Source organism: Diadema setosum, chromosome 20, assembly GCF_964275005.1.
Source record: "Diadema setosum chromosome 20, eeDiaSeto1, whole genome shotgun sequence".
Classification (NCBI taxonomy): Eukaryota; Metazoa; Echinodermata; class Echinoidea; order Diadematoida; family Diadematidae; genus Diadema; species Diadema setosum.
In genome coordinates, this window is record NC_092704.1 from 26,434,664 (window position 1) to 26,458,439 (window position 23,776).

General features: G+C 37.0%; 1 protein-coding gene across 1 annotated transcript in view; it reads left to right on the forward strand.

Moving 5' to 3' along the window:
- LOC140243539 (corticotropin-releasing factor receptor 1-like) overlaps positions 1-23,776 on the forward strand; it is a 215,305-nt gene that overhangs the window by 43,778 nt on the left and 147,751 nt on the right. The gene's annotated exons all lie outside the window — the stretch shown is intronic.

Consider the following 23,776-nt stretch of genomic DNA (forward strand, 5'->3'; position numbering starts at 1 on the left):
TTTGATAAAAAAAAATGAAGAAAGCCAAATTATTACTTCGATTTACATTGTGCCGCACTAATATTAATACGTAATGTATACCTAGCATTATCATACGGTCGTTTAACTGAAGATAGTAAAGAAAAGTCGGAAAAGATCTAAAATCAATTAATTTTAAATCAAGTTTTTTTTTTGTCAAGATTTGATTAAGGCAACATACTGATTCACATTGTGTCATTGACATTAAATTTCATTCTGCCATATATTTTTCATTTTATTTCTCCTCGAGATTGCCAGTGGACACTGGCATAAAAAAAGAATGATTATGAATAAAGACTAAATTGAATGTACAATAATATTTCGCTTTCAAAAAACAAAACAAAACAAAACAAAAACAAGTTATTTTCACTGCATAGAGACCACCAGAGAACAAACTACTTCTTCGTTTTCGGCTCTCATTATAACGTCGTGCAAATAAACCATGCTACCCTAGAGGCATCTTGTTGTCATGAAAAATATCAGCTAACAATCAAGGAAAATATCACAGTTTCCTTCTCAAAAAAAAAAATAATAATAATAATAAGCACGCTGCAAGGCGAAGTGTTCATGACCATGTATTCGATAACTCGCAATATTGCCTATCTGGTTACGGGAGTTGTATTTATTTGTAAGGTCCCCGCGAGCAAATGGAAACATGAACAAATATTTTAAAACTTATAGGGAGGAACGGAATTGGAGCAATCTACCAAAAAAAGAAGTCTTATTCTTAGAATCGAAATCATGAAATTAGTGACAGAGAGAGAGAGACAGACAGACAGAAAAAAAAAAAACTGAAAACGAAAGACTCTCGAACTGCCGAAAGTAAGCATGAATTTATTGCAAACACTAAAATGTTAACCATTCATTTTCATCATCAACAAAATAAGAACCCCCACATGCAAATATAAACTTGTTTGTCCACAAGTCATTGAGCAACTTTACTACACAATCCGACATAATTGTAAAAGTGTTTTATTTTCTACGGATTTCAGGGTTATTGTATAAAACCGAACAACGGAATTACAAGAAAACAAGACAAAACAAAACCCCTCTTGAAACCAGTGACTCAAGTAATGAAAAAGAAGAAGAAGATCGAATTGATCGTTTGTTTTATTTTTACAAACTGGTAGATACTTATACCCTTAAACATGTTCACGAATTGCTAACGATGATTTGATTACACATGTAGTCATTAGTTCTATACACCATTGTATTCAAGCAATGTTTTAAAAGATAGCAATGAACGTAATGTGAGGTGTAAAATTCCCGGCGGATGGAGTGTGTCATTTTTCGTATTAAGTACAATAAATAGTGTACGGACTGATAGAAAAGTCTTCAAATATGTCCACAAATTGTTAACAATGTTTTGATTATAGCCATTAGTTCTATACACCATGTGCATTATATTCAGACAGTAATGAGCATAATATGGGGTTCAAAATTACCGACGGATAGAATGTGTTAATTTTCATATTAAGTAAAATGAATAGCGTGACACAAGCAATAGAAAATGCACTCTTGTTTACCAAATGGCTATCAACAGGCACATTTTCCAATGTTTAAAGAGGAAGGTAACTCCACTGTTTCTCCTGGTTTCTTCAATAGGTTATCTAAAACGGCATATTCGTGCTAGCTCCTGGACCACTCAGGAGACGGGTGAACTTCTCCTAGAAATATTGAATATCACGAACATTATCATGTTTCTTCGCAATACGCTCAACGATCCTATATCATGTGCATCCAAAATCAAGTGCAGGGAACGGGGTTCATCGGGAAATAATGCTCAGTTCATCGGCATAGAATCGTTCAAAGAGAGAGTTAAATTCCTCATATTTCGGTTAAATTGGAAATGATGAAAGATACGACGGATAGATATCCTATATGCAGTGAGGAGAGACAATAAGGTAGGAAAAATGGTGCACTCTTTCCACGAAGCTTTGCTCCGATTGTTGGAATCGATTTTCATTGCGCAAAAACTAAGTGCGCGTTTTCCTATGTTATAGGCAAAAGATTATTGGTCGACAATAATCCCCGGCTAAATCAACTTTTTTTTTTTTTTTTTTGCTCAAGCTCATGTATCTTTTTCTCTTTATCCTCCTCTTTTGTTTCCTCCACCCCTACCCCCTATCTGTCTGTCTGTCTGTCTCTCTCTCTCTCTAATATTTATGGAATAAAATATATATATATTACATATATATATATATATATATATATATATATATACATACATTATATATTGTATTCATATGTCTATAATAAACGTGTTAATTATTTCATTGTTCATTACACGTTGCTTCCTAATACATCGTTTGCACAATCAATACCCCCCCCCCTTCCCAATTTTGCTATCCTTACCTCCATTAGGTGTGAGCCGCACACCCCTTGGATTATAATGCGCCATATAAATGCAAATAACAATAATAATAATGATGATCATATATAGTATGATCATCATCATCATCATCATCGTCGTCGTCGTCATCATTATTTATATTAAAAAACGAAATCCTGACTTTGTAAATGTATTACGAAAAACCCATCTTTCTGTCAGGTTTGACGTGGTACGAGGCAAATGCACACTATTCTCCTTTGACTTTTTCACTCTCCCTCACCTGCCCCCTCCTCCCCTCTCCCTCTCTCTTTCTTTCTCCCTTTTTCTTTTAAATTACCAAACGCACGGAAACGCGGGCATGAATTCACGATACATTTTTTTCTCATCAAATGCCAATAAATGTTCATATTCAAATAAAGTTAGTGCACTCAGTACTTGCTGTGATGAGATTGTTTCGAGTAGATATGGAATAGAAAAAAAAGAAAAAGAGAAAAAGGATTCTCTAGCATTTGCCTCTCAGAAATATCGGAATTAATGCATTGTGAACGGAGAGCACAAAACTATTTTGTAGATTATTTCACTCTTTTTTATATTATTATAATTATCATTTTATTAGTGTTATTATTATTATTATTGCTATTATTATTAATATTATTATTGTTATCTTCACCATCATCATCATTATCACCATCATCATCATCATCATCGTCATCATCACCATTTATCAGAAATGCCATGACTTTGTAAATAAATTCTCTTCTCTGAATTTCTCACTCTCCCTCCCCCTCTCCTGCTCTCTCCCTCCCCCTCTCTCCCCCTCACTGTATCTACTAGTATCTCTTTATCTCTATCTCTATCTCTTTCTTTGCCAAACGCGCGGAAACGCAGGCCTGAATTCTCGAATACCGTACACTTATTCTTATCAAATGCCAATAAAATGTTCATATTCAAATAAAGTTAGTGCACTCAGTACTCGCTGTGATGAGATTGTTTCGGGTAGATATGGAACAGAAAGGAAAAAAGAAGAAAAAAAAAAAAAGATTCACCACCATTTTGCTCTCAGAAATACCGGGATTTATACATTACGAACGGAGAGCACAAAACTACTCGGTGTTGTTGCTGTTGTTGTTGTTTTATACAGTCCTGGCAGATAAACGCCAAACAAGGGATTTATCTCCTGTTTCCAAATTATATCTCATTCGGAATGCTATTTTGCATATTATTTTTTTTTTTATTAGTGAAACTTGTGATAGATAATGGAGGAAAAAACTAACAGGACCTAACAGGTGCAAATCCAGATGTAAGAATAGCTTAAGTGTTTTAGTTGACATTAAAAAATAGTTTGAAATGTATAGCACCAACATAGCTCTTGCAATGTGTTTATCAAACCAATCTCTTATTAATCTTAATTGTTAGGATGGTATCATTTCCATTCTTACGTAAGAACAACTTTCCAAAGGAAGAATTGTGCAGCGTGAAGATTGTTGACCTGATCAACTATTCAACGTGCATTTAAGACTAACAGAAGTAAATAAGCAACAACAGCAGCAGCAACAACAACAACAGCAGCAGCAACGAAAAACCAACCGAAACAAGACGGGAAAAAAGGGACCGCTTTATTGCGATCATCTTGCCACCGAGACGCACGTGTTGAGGCCCACGAGTTGCGTTCGCTGAAGGCAGTCTGCAGGGAGTGACATCGAATACATATCTCCGTCTCCTTTTAGATACCATAACCTGTTTGGGGAAAGAAAAGAAGACATTAATATGAAACAAGAGAAAAATGGTAATGACATCGCAAAAATGATACGAACAACAGGGACCATCTATCTTGGGATAGCGTGCGTCAATCATACTGAAAACATGAGTAAGCAAATTGTTAATTCCAAATTCAAACTCAAGCAAAATATAAATACTTGTTGAAAGAAACAACAACAAACAAACGAACTCCGGAAGTGAACAGAAAAAAAGTTAAATATATATGCATTTATTTCAAGTTGTTGCTATCATTTTTTAAATCATTGAGACCCCTGTCGTTTTAGGGAAGAAAAAGGCAATAAATTAAAAATGAAATATAACCTGAGGGGAAAAGAAGAAGAAGAAAACATACTGCTTCACACTTGAATTATTTAACCTTCACCGAATTTTCACAATTGGCAAACAGTGTTCCATAATGCATCGAACACACTTGGGCTGAAACCTAATCCGCGCGGCGTTACTCCTACTTCTTCCACTGCATTTGGGACACATTGTCAATTCCGCAGCGCTATCAAGTCGGGGAATATGTAACGTTCAGTCGCGCGTGCGACGCCGCACATGGGGGGCCAAGTCGTGTTGTAATTTCTGCAAACAGTGCACGGCCCGTGTTTGCTGCAAGTGTATACACAGTCGTCAACGAAATTAAATGTCTCATACAGGGCGTAATGAAAGACGTTTGCACGACGGGAGTAATGTATTTGTTCTGGTGCGTATATACCGTGTATTTATCCGGATGCCTCGCGTTCGTCCAGCCGTCTGCGTGTAATATGATAATATATTTCTTGGAATATAGGTCGTTGCTTATTTTAAATAAAACACACACATACACACAGGCACACACCTCAAAACTAAACAAATAATATGAATTTGTCATTTCTTTTGATTGCGGATATGGTGTATCTATGCGAAATAGCACGAAAAACGTGTAATGTCTATGTTTGTTTAGGGACTAATTCTCTCTTTTTTTGTGGGGGGAGGGGTGACATTGCGTGTATTTTTGTTATATCTGGCTTACATGCCGTGTACATGTAGAAAGGGGTGTAATTAATTGTGAAGAAAAAATTGATAAATGTTAAATCATACCCTATCAATTTCTTGTCGATATTGCAGTAAAACGAAGTCGTACAAGCTTGCTTAAAGGGATTGTATAGTTTTGGTTGAGACCTAATTTCAAGTTTCTAACATTTTTTTTTTTTCTGGTGAGATAATGAGAAACCTCTTATGAAATATGAAAGAGCATGTAATTCTATAAGGGAATTCAACGTTTATTTGATGAAAATTGGTTTTGAAATGGCTGAGATATCCAAAAATGAGCGATTCTCATAAAGTGTGGGACCCACACTTTATTACGATCGCTTTGTTTTACTTTGTTTTTGGATGTTTCAGTCACTCCAAACCCGATTTTCATCAAATAAACTTTGAATTCCTCTTAAAATGGTATATTCTGTACTATATCATAAGTGTTTTCTTGGTATCTCGCAAAAAGTTAAAAGGCCAATTCTCATCTCCACCAATACTGTATCATCCCTTTAAAATGTTTCGGTTACAAGGAAAGATACCCTTGCCAGTCTCTTTCATGGTCATTTAAAGATGAAATCCATCCCAGAAATAGACAAATTAAAAACGAAAGAGAATGATGATGATGACCGATGCCCTCACAATTGTTCATCTGTATTAATTTTTTATATATGAAATACGGGAAAAATGTATTTTTTTAAAAAATCTAATACAGGTACAAAGATATTCCCATAGCTAAATAATGTTGAGAAGTAGCATTTGTTCTTTGTCTGTTTTGGGTTCTTTTGCGGGAAGTTTTCTATTTATACAATTGAAATGTGAGATTTGTGTCATTTCTGTATAATACAGATAAGAAATTGTGAGAGCATGACGTCATCAACTTGCTGATTTGAATATTCATAATGACCGGTCAAGAAATGCTTTTCGAAAAAAAAGATATATACATTGTAGAATTTTATTACGTCCTTATTTCTTATCCAATTTTGAGCATTTTTGCACTGTTCTGCAGAGATGTTTTTTTTTTCTCTCTTTCTTATGAAATTGATAACATTTTGGAATGGATTTCTAAGGCTTTCATACAAACCACAGCAGCGACTAGGCAAACAGATGACGAATACATTATCTAAAGAGTGAGTAACGTGAAGAATAGCAATCATAATGCGACAGCAAGCTTATCATGATTTACACAAGTACCTATATCCCGAATCTTGGTCAAGTGCATGGGGATTTCATCCCGTTTCGTTGCCCAATGGGAATTCTGTATGGCTCTGCGACCTTTTTGTAATACATGTAGGACATGTGTTTGGGCATAGCTGGTTGGCATAACTGATGACTTGCCCCGCGGGCGCACTGGATGCAGACACCACCTGTGGTCAGGGTGCGAGGCTCGTGTGGCGAAGCTCCCTTCGACCCGGTCAATGAGTGGTTGCAACAGGTTCTCTTGAGTTTAAAGTGGAGTTTCAGCGAGTGTCCATTGTGGCCGTTGGTTTTCTATACCTGCTGTGAGATTTACCGTCGAATACGGAACTCTTAAGGTACCATTGGGTGATTAAAAAAATATTCGAGTTATCATATTTGATGCATATGTGTAGGTCAGTTACTTTTATCACAAAATATCCTACCATATAAACATTTCATACAGCCTAAAATATAAAGAGATATCACTATTTCTCTCAATAAACCATGACTGTAGATGGTTTATTATACAAACAATTCCATTATAACTATTGTTCATATTTTGTATATATTCAACAATATTTAACGTTCATTGTTCTGACTGACATTTTACATTGATTATTTCTATCCCTAACTCATATTTTACAACTATTTTGAAACACTAAAGCTCTGGGTTTTTGCTTCATCTGCAAATGGTAAATAATGCCTTTAATAAGAAATTAGCTCCTTTATCTGACACGATTTCACTTTGGAGTATTCATTATGGAGGGAAGGAGAGAGATCTCCATGATTTTTTTTTTCTTCGAAATAGTCATGACCCATTTGAGCATCTAGTCATGGACTGCTGAAGTGTGGATAAGAGTTGCAAACATGTTTAGCACGTAGCCGCAATGACATGTACATTCACACCCTGGTCCGCCGTGTGGCGTACGCGCGGTCAGCATCCGTCTACCTTCACACCTTGGACCCGCGAGGGGGAATGATCGGTGTATTAATGTTTTACTAAGCACGTCTTTTCTTTGTCCTGGATTTATTTGCGGGCTTTCCTTTCGCTAGGTGTGGGCGGAGAAGGGTGCAAATTAATACAATAAGAGTTGGCGGGGGGGGGGGGGGGGAAGGGTGTACAAACTGTAGGACAAGTGGAGGATTACTGTAGACAAAGATAGTCATCCCAATTCCTAGATAGTTTTACACATCCCTAAGGTGCAACTTTAATGTCGTTGCTGTATCGGTGTTTGATGAATTTTACTTGGAGTTTAGAGCATCTGGTCCAAATTTTGAAGACAAATTGAACTTACTGGATACTTAGCCCATTCTTTAGATATGTGTCGTTCGTCATGTGGTATGATCTCACTTTCTTAGTTTTGCACCCCTGTAATCCTATAGGTCCTAATAGCAGCGCGGCTATGTTTTGTTTTGTTTTTTTTTTGTAAATTATCATCTAAAGTGTTTGTAAGCCTGATGATCACACTCCCCATATCATCATCATCCCCATCATCATCATCATCATCACCATCTTCACGCCATCATCATCATCATCATCGTCGTCATCGTCGTCATCATCGTCATCATCGTCATCATCATCATCATCATCATCATCATCACCATCTTCACGTCATCATCGTCATCGTCGTCGTCGTCGTCGTCGTCGTCATCATCGTCATCATCATCATCATCATCATCATCGTCATCATCTTCATCCTCATTATCGTCACCATTGTCCGTTGCAGAAATAAAACAACAACAACATGATGATCACACCGTCACTGACAATATCAAGAATATACCCCTTCCTCATTAATTGATCACCTACAGGTCAAATTCCCCAGACATGAAGTCTACTACCATAATATGTTGACTCGGTAATGAGGAGTTGTTTACCCATAGCAACACGACTGTGAATATGCCCAACAAACTATGAAGAACACAAATGCAGCAACAAAGATACTAAACTGTTTCGATCTGTCAGTTACCTACCCCCCTCCCCCCCCCAAAAAAAAAAAAAAAATGCTAAAATCGAGCAGATCCTCTTGAATTGTGTTAAGTGGGAGAAGGTTGAGATGAATGTGTGTGGGAGAGAAGAACGAGAGACGGATATCCAGAGACTGAATCACTGGCTCGAAATGAACAAAAAAAAAAAAGGGGGGGGGAGGGCATGAGTTGACACGTTGCCTTGGAAACGCTGAAGACGACAGACAAGGAAAGAGTCAAATCTAAGAATCGATAAGGTGAAAAAAAAAAAAAAAAAACACTGACAGAACTGAGGGGCCCGTTCTAAGGATAAGATGTTGGTAGTGACTTAAAGTCCTTGTTTACCTTTGTGAACAGTGATTTTTAAACAAAATTCAAGATATGACACATAATGCATATGTGTAGGTCTGTTGTACCACAAAATATCTTATCATATAAAATTTGCACGAAAATGCCTAAAATATAAGGAGATATCTGTATTTTTCTCAATAAACTGTAACTGTAGATGGTTAAGTCTGGAAACATTTTTATTATAAATATTGTTCACATTGTGTATATTCAACAATACGTAACATCGATTTTACCTACTCGAATTTTTACAGTGTTTGTTTCTATCCCTTGCTCACATTTTAGAACTATTTTAAAGCACTAATGCTGGGTCTTTGTTTCATCTGCAAATGGTAGATTACGCCTTTAAAATACTCTACGTATCCATTTGAATTTACTGGAAGATGGAGTTAATCACTCGCGAAGCTGTGTACGCATGCAAGTTCTCGTGTCTCCTTTTGTCCTCTTATGTCGTCCGTCTGTCTTTCTTGCTGTCTTCCCTCCTTTTTGTTTTGATTTTATTTTCCAACACTTTGATGCACGCTTTATGGACGTTTTACAACATAATTATGGTTGAGAGAGAATGATACAATTATATTCTGCGTGCAAAACAATTACAGTAAAATGACGCGGAATACCCAACGTTTTATATTGCTATGTTTGTCGCTTGCCTTTTGTCATTAGTGTTTTATTCAGCAAGATAAATAAATAGGGTAATGAATGACACAAATCACAGGACCCAAACTGAAAATAAAGGAAATCATAACAACAGATATTTAACCAAGGGACTGGTTGAGCTCTGTTTCTACGTGTATAAATTCCTTTGGAATCCCTGATTTGATATAGGCCGAAGAAGATGTCGCCACAACGAATTTCCCGAATGAGGCTCATAATTCTCATGATTGCAATTCCAAATATTTTTCTCTTATTCTTTTTTTATAAAGAAAAAGGTCCCATATTGCATTATGGTCACAATATTATAGATACAACCATGTGACACTAATGACCGGTACACTCACAAACAGTAGAAGATCTTGAAAGGTAATTTCTAGTTGTCATGCCACTGAATCTAACTTCGGGGCCTTCACATAATATTCTCTTCCTTCCTATATATCTCATTGGATTTGTTTTCCAAGTTTGAAATTATTGTAGTGTTTTTTTTATTCCATTGATTTCCATTTCATTTCGTTTGCATAATCATCGTGTGATGTCAAAAGTGATTTTAGAACACCGCACCTCAATTCCCTCGGGTATTATTGTGAAGGTACGCTTTACAGTGAGCTAGTTAGTGTATGTAACAAACCTAGCCCAGAGGTATACAATGTCGTACAAAACACCAGAATAAAGTAATAAAATGACTGTGCACAACATTCCTTGTGTACATAGGAATAATGAAATGTTCCACTTGTCTTCCAATTCTAGAATTTCCTGCTGAAGCGACTTGTAGACAGATGTGGCCACGCCCACTTTTTTTCAGACAAGGAACAACATGGACCTCTATACTAACAAACATTCTTGGAGTACAAGCGGTAGTATATAGAATGCCAAGGCGTATGCAATCAACGGTAATATTTTAACCCACCCCATTTCTTTTTTCAAGTAATGTTTTTAGAGATAAGACGTTGGATGAATGTGTTTCAAGTTGGAAGGGGAAAAAAAAGAGAAGTAAAACCTGTATTCAAGACTCTGACGATGTCATTGCCTTCACTTCTAATCAACCCGTAGAAATCAGATGCGCCTAGTCCGTTTTCGTTCGGCTTACACTCAACCGTGGAATTCTTCGTCAACTCCCTTCTCTTCTCCTTCGATGCCCCCTCCCCCACCCCATCCACCCCTTCCCCCACCCCCTCCAGAACGGCTTTGATGCTTATTATTTCAAATTGAATCAATGGCTTGGAAGAGGAATCCGGGGCAAATATACAAAGCAGTTTATAAATCTAGCTACACGACATGCCGCGGCATCAATACATCCTCCCTCTACGAGGCTACTGCCCGAACTACAGAGTTCAGAATAGGATAATTTCGAGATACTGAAATCAAAGAAATTAAAGCAAAAACATTTAGTATGTTTCCGGTTGAATAGTTATGTAGTAAGATATTGTGTGTTACCTTGAGCTATCTATCTATTGAAATCAGTCAGAAAGTTGCGCTGTTCTACTTATTTTTTAATGAACAATTTGTAAGTTTGTTACGCCATGTTTCTTACAACGATCCGTTGCCTCGCTGCTGCATAATCATAACTCTGCGCTAAATAATACAAGCACACAAACAATCACGCGCATACACACATAGACGTACATACGCATATACAACAAATGCATCATGATAAAAGAAACTTTCTAATGGCTGTCTTTTTTTTTCTTACCAATGACCAACCTTCAATTTTCCTCTTTGATATAATATACAATGCTAGAAACTAGACTAGCCCTGGACAAGCGTTTCAGGAGTGCACTAGAAGCTCGCGTTTCAACCCTTGAGTTGACATTACAGGTCGTACACCTTTTCCTAGAACGTAATATACCCTGTTGGACCTCAAGAAAAGTGTAAACTTGTCGCAAGCTTTTACGTGATTCAAGGCACATTCCCCTACAGGCATCGCAAAATGCGCCTGCTTGTTTTCCTGCTTATTTCTCTTCGTTTCTCTCTCGGCATAGAATATTTGTGTTTGTTTGCTTGTTTGTTTGTGGGTTTCTGTGTTATTTTCTTCCTTTCCTTCTCTTTATTTCTAAGGCTGAGAGGGATCATGTGTATCGTGTTGCTACTGAGAGACATAGGCATGTTTTGAAAAACGAAAAACAGCATTGACAAAGATATAAAATGGATAAAAGATCCTACTAACACTTCCGTTAAAACAAGGCATACACGTTTCCTTAAAACGTACTCAAAATATCGCTTACGTTTTCTATTTTCTGATCTTGTCAATGCTGTCCAATCCTTTCCAATATTATGTTTATCTTGTTTGTAGTGCCTAATTCACGGAAATTCAAGCCTTTCTGTGCCAGTGAATCAAAATGCACGAAGTTCACACATAGACCTCTGGACAGGAAATAAATGTAGCACACAAAGAGTTAATTAACATTGATTCGGTATCCGTTGTATTCAACAGACCTATGTAACCAATAGCAAAAAACAAAAACAAAAACAAAAAACAATAACATGATAAAGCACAATCATTGACATGTTATGAACAATGATGTTTTTGTCACTTGCTGTCAACATTTTTATTTGATTGAGAAAACAAAATAGCAATATTATAAAAACGGTAAGGGGTAACATCATCATTCTTGTTTATGTATCTTGTTGGTTTCTTTTTGTACGTCATATCTTCTTGAGACGTCGCGCTATCGGATTTCATAGCTTTAGCAGCTGTTGACTTTCATACTGATGGATTGACGATCTTTTCTTATAATTCGTCTTTTTTTTTTTTTGATGGAATCCGTATGTTACAGTTTTTTGGGGAGGGAAAAGTAGGAGATCGCGAATTTAAAAGTACAATCAACAGTGTCGCATAAGAGTCATCTTGGGTTTTGGGATGGATGGCGGTAGAAACTTCAGTCATTTCCCATGTGCAATTGCAGATGACCTAATGGTTTCTTGTCGTTCATTTTTTTTTTTTTTTTATATTGGACTATTTTCATCTGATGTCAATCTTCATTGCTTATTATTTTCCCCTTGCTCCCAAGCTTATTTTTTCCCTCCCTCTTCCCCTCCCCTCCCCTCCTCCTCCTCCTCCGTCAGCCTTTCTCTGAAGTTTCTTTCTCCATCTACCCGTCTCCTCTGGTGAAAGAAACATCAGTTATTTCCCATGTGCAACTGCAGATGACTCAATGATTCCTTGTTGTTCATTTTGTATGTTTGACTATGATATTTCCATCTGATGTCAATTTCCATAACTTGTTCTTATCTCGCTCCTTAGCTTGTTCTCCTCCTCCTCCCCCTCTCCCCCTCTTCCATTTTGCCGTCCTCTACGGATCACCGACGCGTATTGGGATTTCTACTTTAAACACTCCAGATCGCCGGTAATGGGGAGCAAGCACTCGGTATCTCTTTTCCAATCTTCTCTGTCGAGATTCAAAGTATCCCTTTGGCTCCTCCTGTATGCCACTGACTCTTCCGGTCCTCTTCTGGTGTTTGGTGATCACTGTATGCCCCCGCTTGCTCTCTCACTTCTTTCCTCATCTCTCTCCCTTGCATTTATAGTTCTCTATGAATTTATCTCATTGCTCATCCAGGTCTTCCATAGATGACACTCATACCATTACCTTGATTAGTAATGTTTTCTTCACGGTATATAGTTCGATAGGTTGCGTGGGTTATTTCAATGTATCAAACACGTATAGAATGTATTTTCATCAATCTAATTTATTTTATGTCGTCTCGAAAGATCGAGACATCGATGCATATAAATGAGTAATAACAAACGCAAACGCATTAATGTATCTACCATTTTTTTATATTCTTTGAGAGGGAGAGAAAAAAAAAAGAAACTGAGAGAGATATGGGGGAGAAAGAGGGGGGGGGGAAGGATTGAAAGATTGGATGGATGGCGCATTGAGAGTTTGCATAGACATCAGTAGTCAATCTCAACACATTGACAAGCATAATAGGCCGGCAGCAAGCCCTATATCAAATGACGAAATATAGACAGAGACATCTATCACGATTTCTTTGTTGTTGTTGTTTTCGAGGGGCTTGTTAGCAGGCCTTTTTTTTTATTTTTTTTAATCTTCATTTCACAGTTGAAGAACAGACAGTAGTGTTTGGGGAGGCTCTTCAGCTTCTGTGTATTGACATAAGAATAATTATACCCATTGTGTTTCCACGTGCAACAACGGGTCCTGTGTTCCGGTAAATTTAATGTTATCTCACACTAAACAACAACACAAGGGCAAGAGGTTGAGGGGACTCCTATTTTACCAAGCAGCGTGGATATCTGATCACCACTTTGTCCACAGTGGTCCATACAAGAAAATCAAGAGGAAAAAAAAAGACATGGAGAAGTTGTCCCTATTTCGTGATACACTTTAATAAGGGGATGGTATAGTATTGGTTGATATGAAGATTCAGCCTTTATTTTTCTTTTGCGAGATAATTAGAAACTACTTTATGAATGGTAAAGAGCATACAATTCTATGAGGAATTCAAGTGTTATTTGATGAAAACTCGGTTTTGAAATGACTGAGATATCCTGAAACAAAGTAAAGCAAAGGGGTCATAATAAAAGGTGGATCCCACCCTTTATTAGGATCACTTCGTTTTGAATTTCTTATCAGCCATTTCAAAACCATTTGTTTTTTATCAAATAGACTTTGATTTCTTCCAGCGATTATGTTATTTCATATTGCATAAGAGGTTTCTCATTATCTAAAAAAATATATATATATATATGTGACCCTGCACCTCAAAACAAACAAAAAGTCGCCAGACATGAATTTTTAGTTAACACCATATTCTGAAAGAGCAGACTTTAAGCTTTAAAATGATGTATAATTCAATTCAAATGGACTCTCCTAACCTATCTAAATATTGGAAAGAAAGCACAAACTCAGGAAAAGTGTGAACTGAGAAAACAGGCTCTGAAGTACAGTGTCTATTCAAGCGCTTAATCTTTACCAAACCGTGCTGGCTGTGCGATGAATGGGACAAAAAACAGGAAGTAAACCACCAGAGTAACAACAATGAAGGGATTATCAGATTAAACTGAAATTAAGCATTCCTCATTAACACAATCTGTCCATAATTAATGCCAAATTTCAAAGCAGTAGCCCTATCCTTTCAAAAGTGATTAGAGTTGAAAGTGAAGAGTGTGGCAAGGTTTTTCAGAAATGAAAACGGGATTCTAAAGACACACCTAATCACACTATTCTACCAAAAATGTTCGAGATAAACTGCTAAAAAAACACACTTTCCTGCCCGTTTTATGATACCAAATTTTAGCATAATGTAAAAGAAGACCCGCTCTTTCAGAAAATATGAAAAAGTCAAGTTTGGCTAGGTTGACCCGTTTCACTTATTTTCAGTCCTCACACAAAATCAGTGTGTGCGACTTTATGTTCGTTTTGAGGTGCACGGTCACATATATTTAAAAAATGTTAGAAACCTGAAGTCTCATCCAATCCGAAACTATATCATCCCTTAAAAACTGAAAATACTACGGATCGTGAAAACGTGACATGCGTATAATAACGTCAAATCATAATGCCATCCGTCAATATTATACATAAATAACGTATTATAAAACTTGAACTACCTGAATTAAAATTCACGGAATGTTGGCTTAGACAGCAATTAGACTGCAAATATACATGCTCCTCCATTTTGCTTTCTTATGCTTTCTCCCTCACCTCACCCACTCGAATTTGCAGACATTGTGTGAAATTACGCAAATCAAATCTGCTCTCTATGTAACAAATTCCACAATTAAACGAGGGGTAATTTGGTGTTTTTATGTGTTTTTACATGATTTTATTATTTTGTTTGAACTAAGTGCAGGAAACATGCAGCACTGGCAGTAGAACACTGGCGGGGGACACATATAAACAGGGAACAGCGTACCCTATGACACAGATCCAACCAAGCGTTGATAAGTTCCTCCTAATGGATTCATTGTCCCACCAGACAAGAGACATAGGTGACCGATTGTAGCCGCCAAATCGGGGATCAAAAAGAGGGTTTGTTTTCTATTGAGGTATATAATCCCAACCAATGCATACAATGAGAAATAATACCTACCCCTTTTTCTTATTCATTTTGTCGTCTTCAATCTTCTGCTCCGGTGGTCTGTAGAAACAAGATTATACTTCGTGTGGGAGTCATTTTGACGCGATGTTTCTCTTGTCATCACATTACGAGGGCAGCATTTTACCATCATTATCGATCTTTCAAATGGTTTCTTATTAACGATTTTTCTTATTAGTTGCAACAATCGTTCTAAATGATCTGGATAAAGCAGAATCGGTTCCGTACAGGCATAGATGTGGGGTGAAAAAAGCTCGAAGATACTACCATTTATCACTTGTTTCATTTTCCTTTCCTCTCCTTTTTCATTTATCTTATCCCCTTTTTGTCTCTTGTCATTTCTTCTCTCATATCTATCATCTCTTCCTCTTCCTCCTCCTTCCCCCTTCTTCTTCTCTCCCTTCATATAAGAAATGAATGCATTGCGTAGAAACATAGATTGTTAACATAACATGATTATGTCATATCTCATGTTATGAGTTGTGCATACAAGACCATGCATCAAAATATCTGATAATAACGGTCGTGCAATTCCATTTCTTTTTATTCACTCCATCCCATTTAGCCGTGTCCTTGATAATGTTGTTCTTTTTGCAACGCTGCACGCTTACATACAAAGTGGTCATACAGAATTAAAAAAACAAGATAATTACCCATGAATACCACTTATTCAAACAAAACGACGATTTCTCATATACACGCTTAAACAGTCACGGTTATTATTTAATAGTAGGAGAAAAAGCCTCTTTGGATTTGTCAAAGTGAGACAGAAGCGTAGCGGGACAATGACTTTAATAGTGAATGTTAGAGAAATATTACTCTGACCTGCATGAAAGCCTTTCAGGGCCAGAAGGGGAAACAGAGGTGGAACTGTTTGGAGGGGGGGGGGGGAGGGAAACATCAATATTGCCATTTATCTATAACGTGTCTGTTTGATGAGACCACCAGGGCTGTACTTGTCGTATAGCTGTTATAATAGGGTGTTTCTTTCATTTGTTATAAGCAAATACTAAATAGCTCCGTGCTCGGAATAACCGAGAATGACAAAGTGGGGGGATTTAAAGAGCAGAGGGAGATCATTATTATCAATAACAATTATTGCTATTTTTAGCTACGTGGTGAAAAGAGGAGACAGATAACAACGCCTTCGACATCATGCATATTGCAACAAGGAGGTACTAGGCTTGCCTAGTACCTCCTTGATTGCAGTAAGTATCCTGTACAGTCGCTCCATCTTTCTCTCCCCTCTTTCTCTCTCTCCCAATCCGTGAAGCTGCACTCTTATCGACATCGCAAGCTATTTCGCTGATGCCATTTTTAGTAGTCCCCTACTAAAAACCTCAGATTTTGCATCTTTATAAATTACACAGAATTATTGTGTGGGTTATGCGAATGTACTCATTTCTTTGTGTTTTTATGTGCGTGTGTGTGTTTTATCCATTCTATTTTGCTGTACGAACGTGTTATTCGTTCCAATCCAGGGAAACAGTTTGTATATAATAATGTATGTATGTACGTATGTATATATTTATGCATATTATACCACATTCAACACATTTGATACTTTAAACAAATAAACAATGATTACGTCTAGCATTTCCATCTCATCAAAGTGCAAATCAAGAAATCACAGTCGGACATAACGTAATGATATTGATATTAATTTTTGGTATTCATGCTTACCCTTAAATGCCAGTACGCGTGAGCTGGCACGTCATTGGTTTCTAAACACACACACACACACACACACACACACACACACACACACACACACACACACGCACACACACACACACACACACACACAAAGAAACATATGTTTCAAAATTGTCTTACCAGCTAAAACCCACCACACACTATAGGTCAATGGACATGCAGCCACAAGACAGTCTGAAACCTGCCACGCGGGGTCAATGGACTGGTTTCTTTGAGAAGGAACAATCTTGGCTTGTAGCATTCAAAGAGACTTGTATGTTGACTTAGGGCAGAAGCAGTACCTAAAAATAGAAATTTTCCTGCCAGCTGGATTTCTATTGCTCACCTCGCGAAGGAAATACACAGAGAAGGTGGTTTTTTTTTTCTCCCTCCCTCTCTTTCTGTTCTTTCTTTCATTGTTGCTGCAAAAGTTAAGGAAAACCCTTTGTCGAAACCAAGCGAAGTACAAATAATTTGCTGACACCCAAAGCCATGTATATATCGAAATTCAGTCATGTATGCTTTGCTGACGTCAGCAATAGACTGGCTGCCCTCCATGTGAGGAATGTGATAATGACGCCTCTATTTCTATTTTCGAGAGTGTAGTTACACCATGGAGCTACATGGTTATACCAAGGAGATTATACCACCTTCTTGGTTATACTTGTGGTTTAAAGACAACCCCTGTTAAGTAAGGATATTCGATTTGTAAGGTGCCAATGAACTTTCAACCACTCTTGAACTCTTCCAGGAATAAAGCACTTTTGAATCTACTTTATGTTCATTACGGGCGAATATTGGGTGTCAAATTTCATAAAAATTCTCTCTCAAAACGTGTGAATTTTGAGCCACTTCGGCAAACAGCCTCCGGCTAACACTTGTATAGCTTGCAAGCCATTTTCAGTTTCGGGGCATTTCAGTAAATAGTATACATGGCATTTTTACTCAAAACCCTGCACGAACGTATACAACAATAAAGGGAAAATTAAAGCACAATTAATGTATTCAATAATGAAAACTAAATTTTAGTGCTTTCAGCTAATCTGTAGACGCTAATGAATTTTCGCAGATAATAACACGAGACCTTAAGTTCTGGGGGTAGTAATGTCATTATCAAAGCTTAAGTTGCCATAATTTAAATCGGAAAAAAAAGACGTATTCTATGTCAATTGACAAAATATGGAATGATGTTTGTGATATAGATTGAATTGCCGCTGACAGCTTAATATTTAATGTGAAAATCGAAATAGTGATGCCTCTAATACCAAAGAGGGCCTTATTATCAACTCGGCATCGCATTCAGAAAAGACGAAAAACAAACTTTATCAGGATGCATTCCCTTATCACGATAAATCAATGATATAGGCTTAACGTTCGAAAGTTCTGTACAAAGAGGTCAAATGTATCAAATGTAGTGTTTTTGAAAGAAAGTAAACCGCACTCTTAAGTTCAACGATGCATTGCGCTATACCTGCCAAACGTTTAATAACTATTTCTGTTGAGGTTTCTGTAAAGAGTTTAGGGATTGCACCTTTGAACGTAGAAGTAAACCATAATCCCCCCCCCCAAAAAAAAAAAAAATAATGATAATAATATTAATGGGGAAAAAAGGAGTAAGGAATTTGAGAAAATGATTTAGTATGCTTCAGAGGAGAGCTTTCTACACCGGGCCGTAATTCGATTACGACATAATTTTGGGGCGCCAAACATTAGGTTCACTGCGTATAGAGTCCCCCGAACTGTGCTCATAGCATTTTCCTATCGACACGGCTTCTCATCAAAACGATCGATCAATTAAGGGGCAGCCAAATTTAGTCAGCACCGGAGCTCGTCCGTTAGTATCTTATTTTGTCTCTGAGGCATCTTTGTATCTCGTCATATTTGTCGATTATTTATCCTGATATCTAAACATAGCCTATGAAAGAGAGAGAGAGAGAGATGTTCGCATGCCTTTGTAGCAAAGAGTTGGCCGCTGAATGTATAATAAGCATGATGGGGGTGAAAACAAGGTATCCATAATTTTCGCCTACCCCCCCCCCCCCTCCTCCAATCAATGTATTACGATGCTCGTGCTCTTGGTTATTAAGCTGTTGTCATTCTGGGCTTGTACGCGTACTGAAAATGACATGGTATTGATGTCTTTGCGGGAAAGGAATGGTAATGATGAATTCGTGGTGTCACTGACATTTCGACACTATCAGAGGCTCACCTTGTAAACTTAATGACTATGGTTATGTGATTATCAGTTGAATGGATCGATTTTCCTTCAAAATACGTATGTTTGGAAAATCATAATTATCAAAATATGGATTTATCAATGGTGCTCCCCCATGTAAGAAGAGCACTGTACAGTTTAATGCAAAAAAAGTAAAAATAGCACGACATATATGTCCACTAGTCACTGTCTTGTTTTTTTTTTTGCTTTGTTTTGTTTCGTTTTTCTCTGATGGAGACTATTAAATGTCTATATTTTAACTTCAATCATGGGGCCGTGAGAGAAGACTCTGACATAATTAGAAATTAAGAAATAATATGTCATGTACGATGTAGCACGTTTTGCATTTTTTAAATTTTACTTATAGTACATGTACGTATCCTAACGGAGACCTATTTTGTCATCTAGACGTATATGTAATTGTATTGTCTAGTTTCTATCAGGAAGACAATTTGTCTTTAAGGGTGGTGCATTAAAACTGGAATTGCTAAGACAAGGAAGTACTATCCAAATTAAGTCACTATACCACTTAACACTATACCACTTGTCACTATACTACATTCTCAGGACACCATCATTTCAAGCATAGGTTTACGATGTGCGAGTTGATGCATTAAGATAATCCTTTTATTTGCCACTGATCAGTTATTGTTGATAATAGAGCTGTGAATTCTGTTAACATTATTCTGTTGTCAATTATGTTGTGTATTCTGTTTTCAGTAACGTTGACAAGTGATTATTCTTACTGATGTATTGGAATGTTGGAAAATGTAGAAACAAACCAAACCAAACAATCAAACAACCAAACAAATAAGTGAGCATCTTAAAAAACTAAACATCAACAACCACAACATCAGTCATTTTTGTATGTGACCTTCTTCCAGGGAAATATGACGTACTAGTTTACGCGCAAGTTGGTAAAGCAAGATGTGTGCATTCTCACCTCAAGGGTAATATTGACGAATTGAGTAGTGGTCGTTTGTTGTCCTCCTCTTAAAAAAGAATATAAAAAGAAAACAGTTGGTTAAACGTACTTAGGAGCTTCATTGCAGGTACATAATCTCCCATGAAAGATAGCCTTGATGAATCAGAGATAAAGAATGGAAAATAAGAACATAAAAGACTGAAAACGACTTACGACTGAACGGGGAGAAAGGCAAAACAAATGTAAATACTAAGGGTTACGAGGGTACGGAGCTGTAGTGGCACTCGACGCCCAAGGTTCAGGCCAGGATAGTCTCTACCAGACCACCCCACCCTTCCTCTCCAATCCGTGTGTCCGCCAGAAGGGTTCGGTGTATTTATGGAGGTCGCTGGGAGTCAAGTGCAGAAGCGGGTTAATGGCTCCAAACTGACAGTAAAATCATGAGGTCGACGACTACGCCTTGTTACAATCGCCTGGAATATTGACAGCAGAGCTATATAGGCGCTTTTAAAACGTTCTAAGCGTCGTCATTTGACAGACCACCAATCACTTTGACGCTCCGATGCCCCATGTTTCTGCTTTTGAGGGCAATTCCATGCCATGTCGAGGTTGACCTTGACAAAAATAATACATTTTGATAGCACGGTAAATGATGCTACACTATCTAATCCAAATATTAGCAATAGAGACCTACTCCGAGGGGTGGGGGGGGGGGGGTTGGTGGTATGTAGTTTCTGTAATACCTTCGCAATCAATAACCAGATAAACAAAACCGTATAATATACACATTAGGAATAAAAACGGTAAAACAGTGTTAATACCTTAGAAATGCACAACTTGTAGCGTTTCCCTTTAATTATAAGAATACATGTACGGTAATGTAATTGTATTTAATAATGTGGCCCTATAATCCTAAGCTCTGCTTATGATGTCGATCTCTTGTATGTTATTAATATGATCAGGGACAGTCTGTACTAAATTGACATTTCGTATACACTGTACCAGTATTGATCTTTATTTTTTGTCCATATTGTATGAATTTGTCACTGTAGTTGGAAAAAAAGAATATAAAACACAACAAAACCAGATAAACCAATAAAAGAACAAATTGGTGATTACTTCGTCATCATATCCTAATGGTTAGTTTGGCTGTGGATGTTCCTCTTCGGTAAAACGCTTGCAAAGCGCAAACATTTTATGATTCATAAACTTTCTCATGTTTAAATTTTACGAAATTTTATCTTTTTTTTTTTTCTTATTCTCAAGTATTCTGGTCAATAAGGCCAAATAGAACATGTTTTAGAATAACACTTTACGTTGCCTGTTTACGTTATTATTAGAATCAAACTTGAAGGCAACGTATTAAGCATTAATTAACCACATTCCTACTTTTATTGGAACAGATATTACTTGGTCTGACATTTGTCACACGAGCTCCTTTGTAAAAAGATACCGATTGTATTATCTCTTCCATTCTAAACCCATATTTCTGCTGAAAAGGTTTGGTTACAAATCCAAAAGTAGCTTTGCAGCACTGAACACTTATATCCCGAAGTAGACAAAAGGAAAATAAGACATAAAATTAATAATCTGACAACGCAGCAGATCAACTCTACGACCTCCGTCGCTGAAATGGCGCGATGACAGAAATAACCGTTGAGAATCTGATCATGAAAATATGCCGTCAATACGTTTGCTTTTGTTTGAATTACTTGTGTCTAAATCTTTTCTTCCGCCCGTCTTGTTTGCCCCATTATTGTTGTTTTCCTCCCCTTCTTTTTCTCACTCTTCACCTCATTTTTAGTGTCATGAACTATTGAAGCAAACCGATCTTGTCTTGTGCTTCGAGGAGTCTTCTTCTAAACATAAATCGTCTGGACAACTTGTCATCCACTGAACTTGTCAAGCCTAAAGTCGGTCCCCTTATGGTTAATGGGACTCAACCATCTATAGTGGAATATAGAACCGACATCCTTCTGCCCCACCCCCACCTCCAACCCCACCCTACAAATGATGACGACTTGTAATAGCACATAAGGGTCTCAAAGTCTGAATTTGGTCCTTACTCTGTTTGGTTTCGACCTACTTCGAGGTTACTGAATCAGAATCCAGATATTGTGATGCAACACTTGCATGCTTGAGGGATTTTCTAAATCTAAAATATTTATGCATTTGAAAACATATAAAAGGTTAAAAAGATTGCATTTTAAAATTGGATGATTTCGTGCTCGATAGAAATGCCTCGATAATCATTGCCTTATAGGTGATATTATTTTTCAACATCAATCATTTCAAAACTTGATACCACTGATATTCGTGAAGTGCGAAAAGTTAATGACGATGTATGCATTCCCAGTAAGATTTATATGCAGCGTATGAGAGGTGTTTATATCAGTCACGTCAATAAGTACGACAATCGAGTGGTCAATGATTTCGTTGCATTTGTAAATTCCTTGTGGATATTTGTAAAATAAAGAGAAGAGCACATATTTTAAACAATGAATAATAGAATTAGGTTTCAAGATCGTCTAGCAGCTAGAACATCAATATGAGCTGGTTGTAATCGTGATTGAGTTTGAAATTTGTTTTTGGTTATTTAGGGCATGGCACTGCTTCATGCAGAGAAAGAATGGATGAAAATCATGCGATCTTTAAACTTGATAAGGCATTCTTGCTATAAAAGGTTCGTTGCTCGCAAATTGAAATCGATCGTCTCCAACATTACTGTTGGAGCATGTCTCGTTCCGGCACATTGAGGCTGGAATTCGAGACCTACAATACTTGGTGTTTGTCAGCAGATTGGAGTTGGGTTGAGGCACGTGGGGTAGGGGTCCATGACATCTTTGAAAGACAAGTATTAATTGAGGGGAAACAGTGGTGAAAAAAAGTAGTTTTGAATGATGTTTTATGGATCAGTTTCAATATTTGATTGGAGTGGATTGGAGTGCCCTAGTTCAAATTCACATTGATTTGGGAAAAAAAAAACACGCTTTGAATGTACCTAAAATATCAACTACTGTATTATTAGAATAATTAATCTTTCATTTTCTTTTCAAAGAATCAATGATACAGAATTAGGGAAATATTAACTTAATTCTCTTGGCTCACCATTTTTGGTTACACGAGCCATTTTCATTCCGTCAGGTGCTAAAACAGTCAACATACTAGAATGGAATATATCGGACAAAGAATGATAAATTATTGGCAAATTACTGATTTTTAGTTTTACCATTTTGATAGTACAGAATCGCAGCCAGAACTTAACTGTTACAACTTCACCGTCAAATCAAGTCAAAATCATTAACTGCCGAATTTTCGTTATTTTTTTTCAAATTCCTCTGTGAATCTGTTGCCAGGTTTTTCTTGCATTATCTTTTATATCATCGATTGGTCAATTCGAAAATAAATACACTGCTTTGTTGAGTTTATAAATAACATAATTCCTAAACTTTTATAGTCATTTTCACCACAGTGGTTTTTATTCTGAAAGTACTTTCTATACAAAATGATGTTTATTTGTGTGTGTTTTTTTTTTTTCCGACAACCTACTGTCATCAATAATCTTCTTGACTCGAGCGGTTGCAGAAATTACCAATAACAGTTA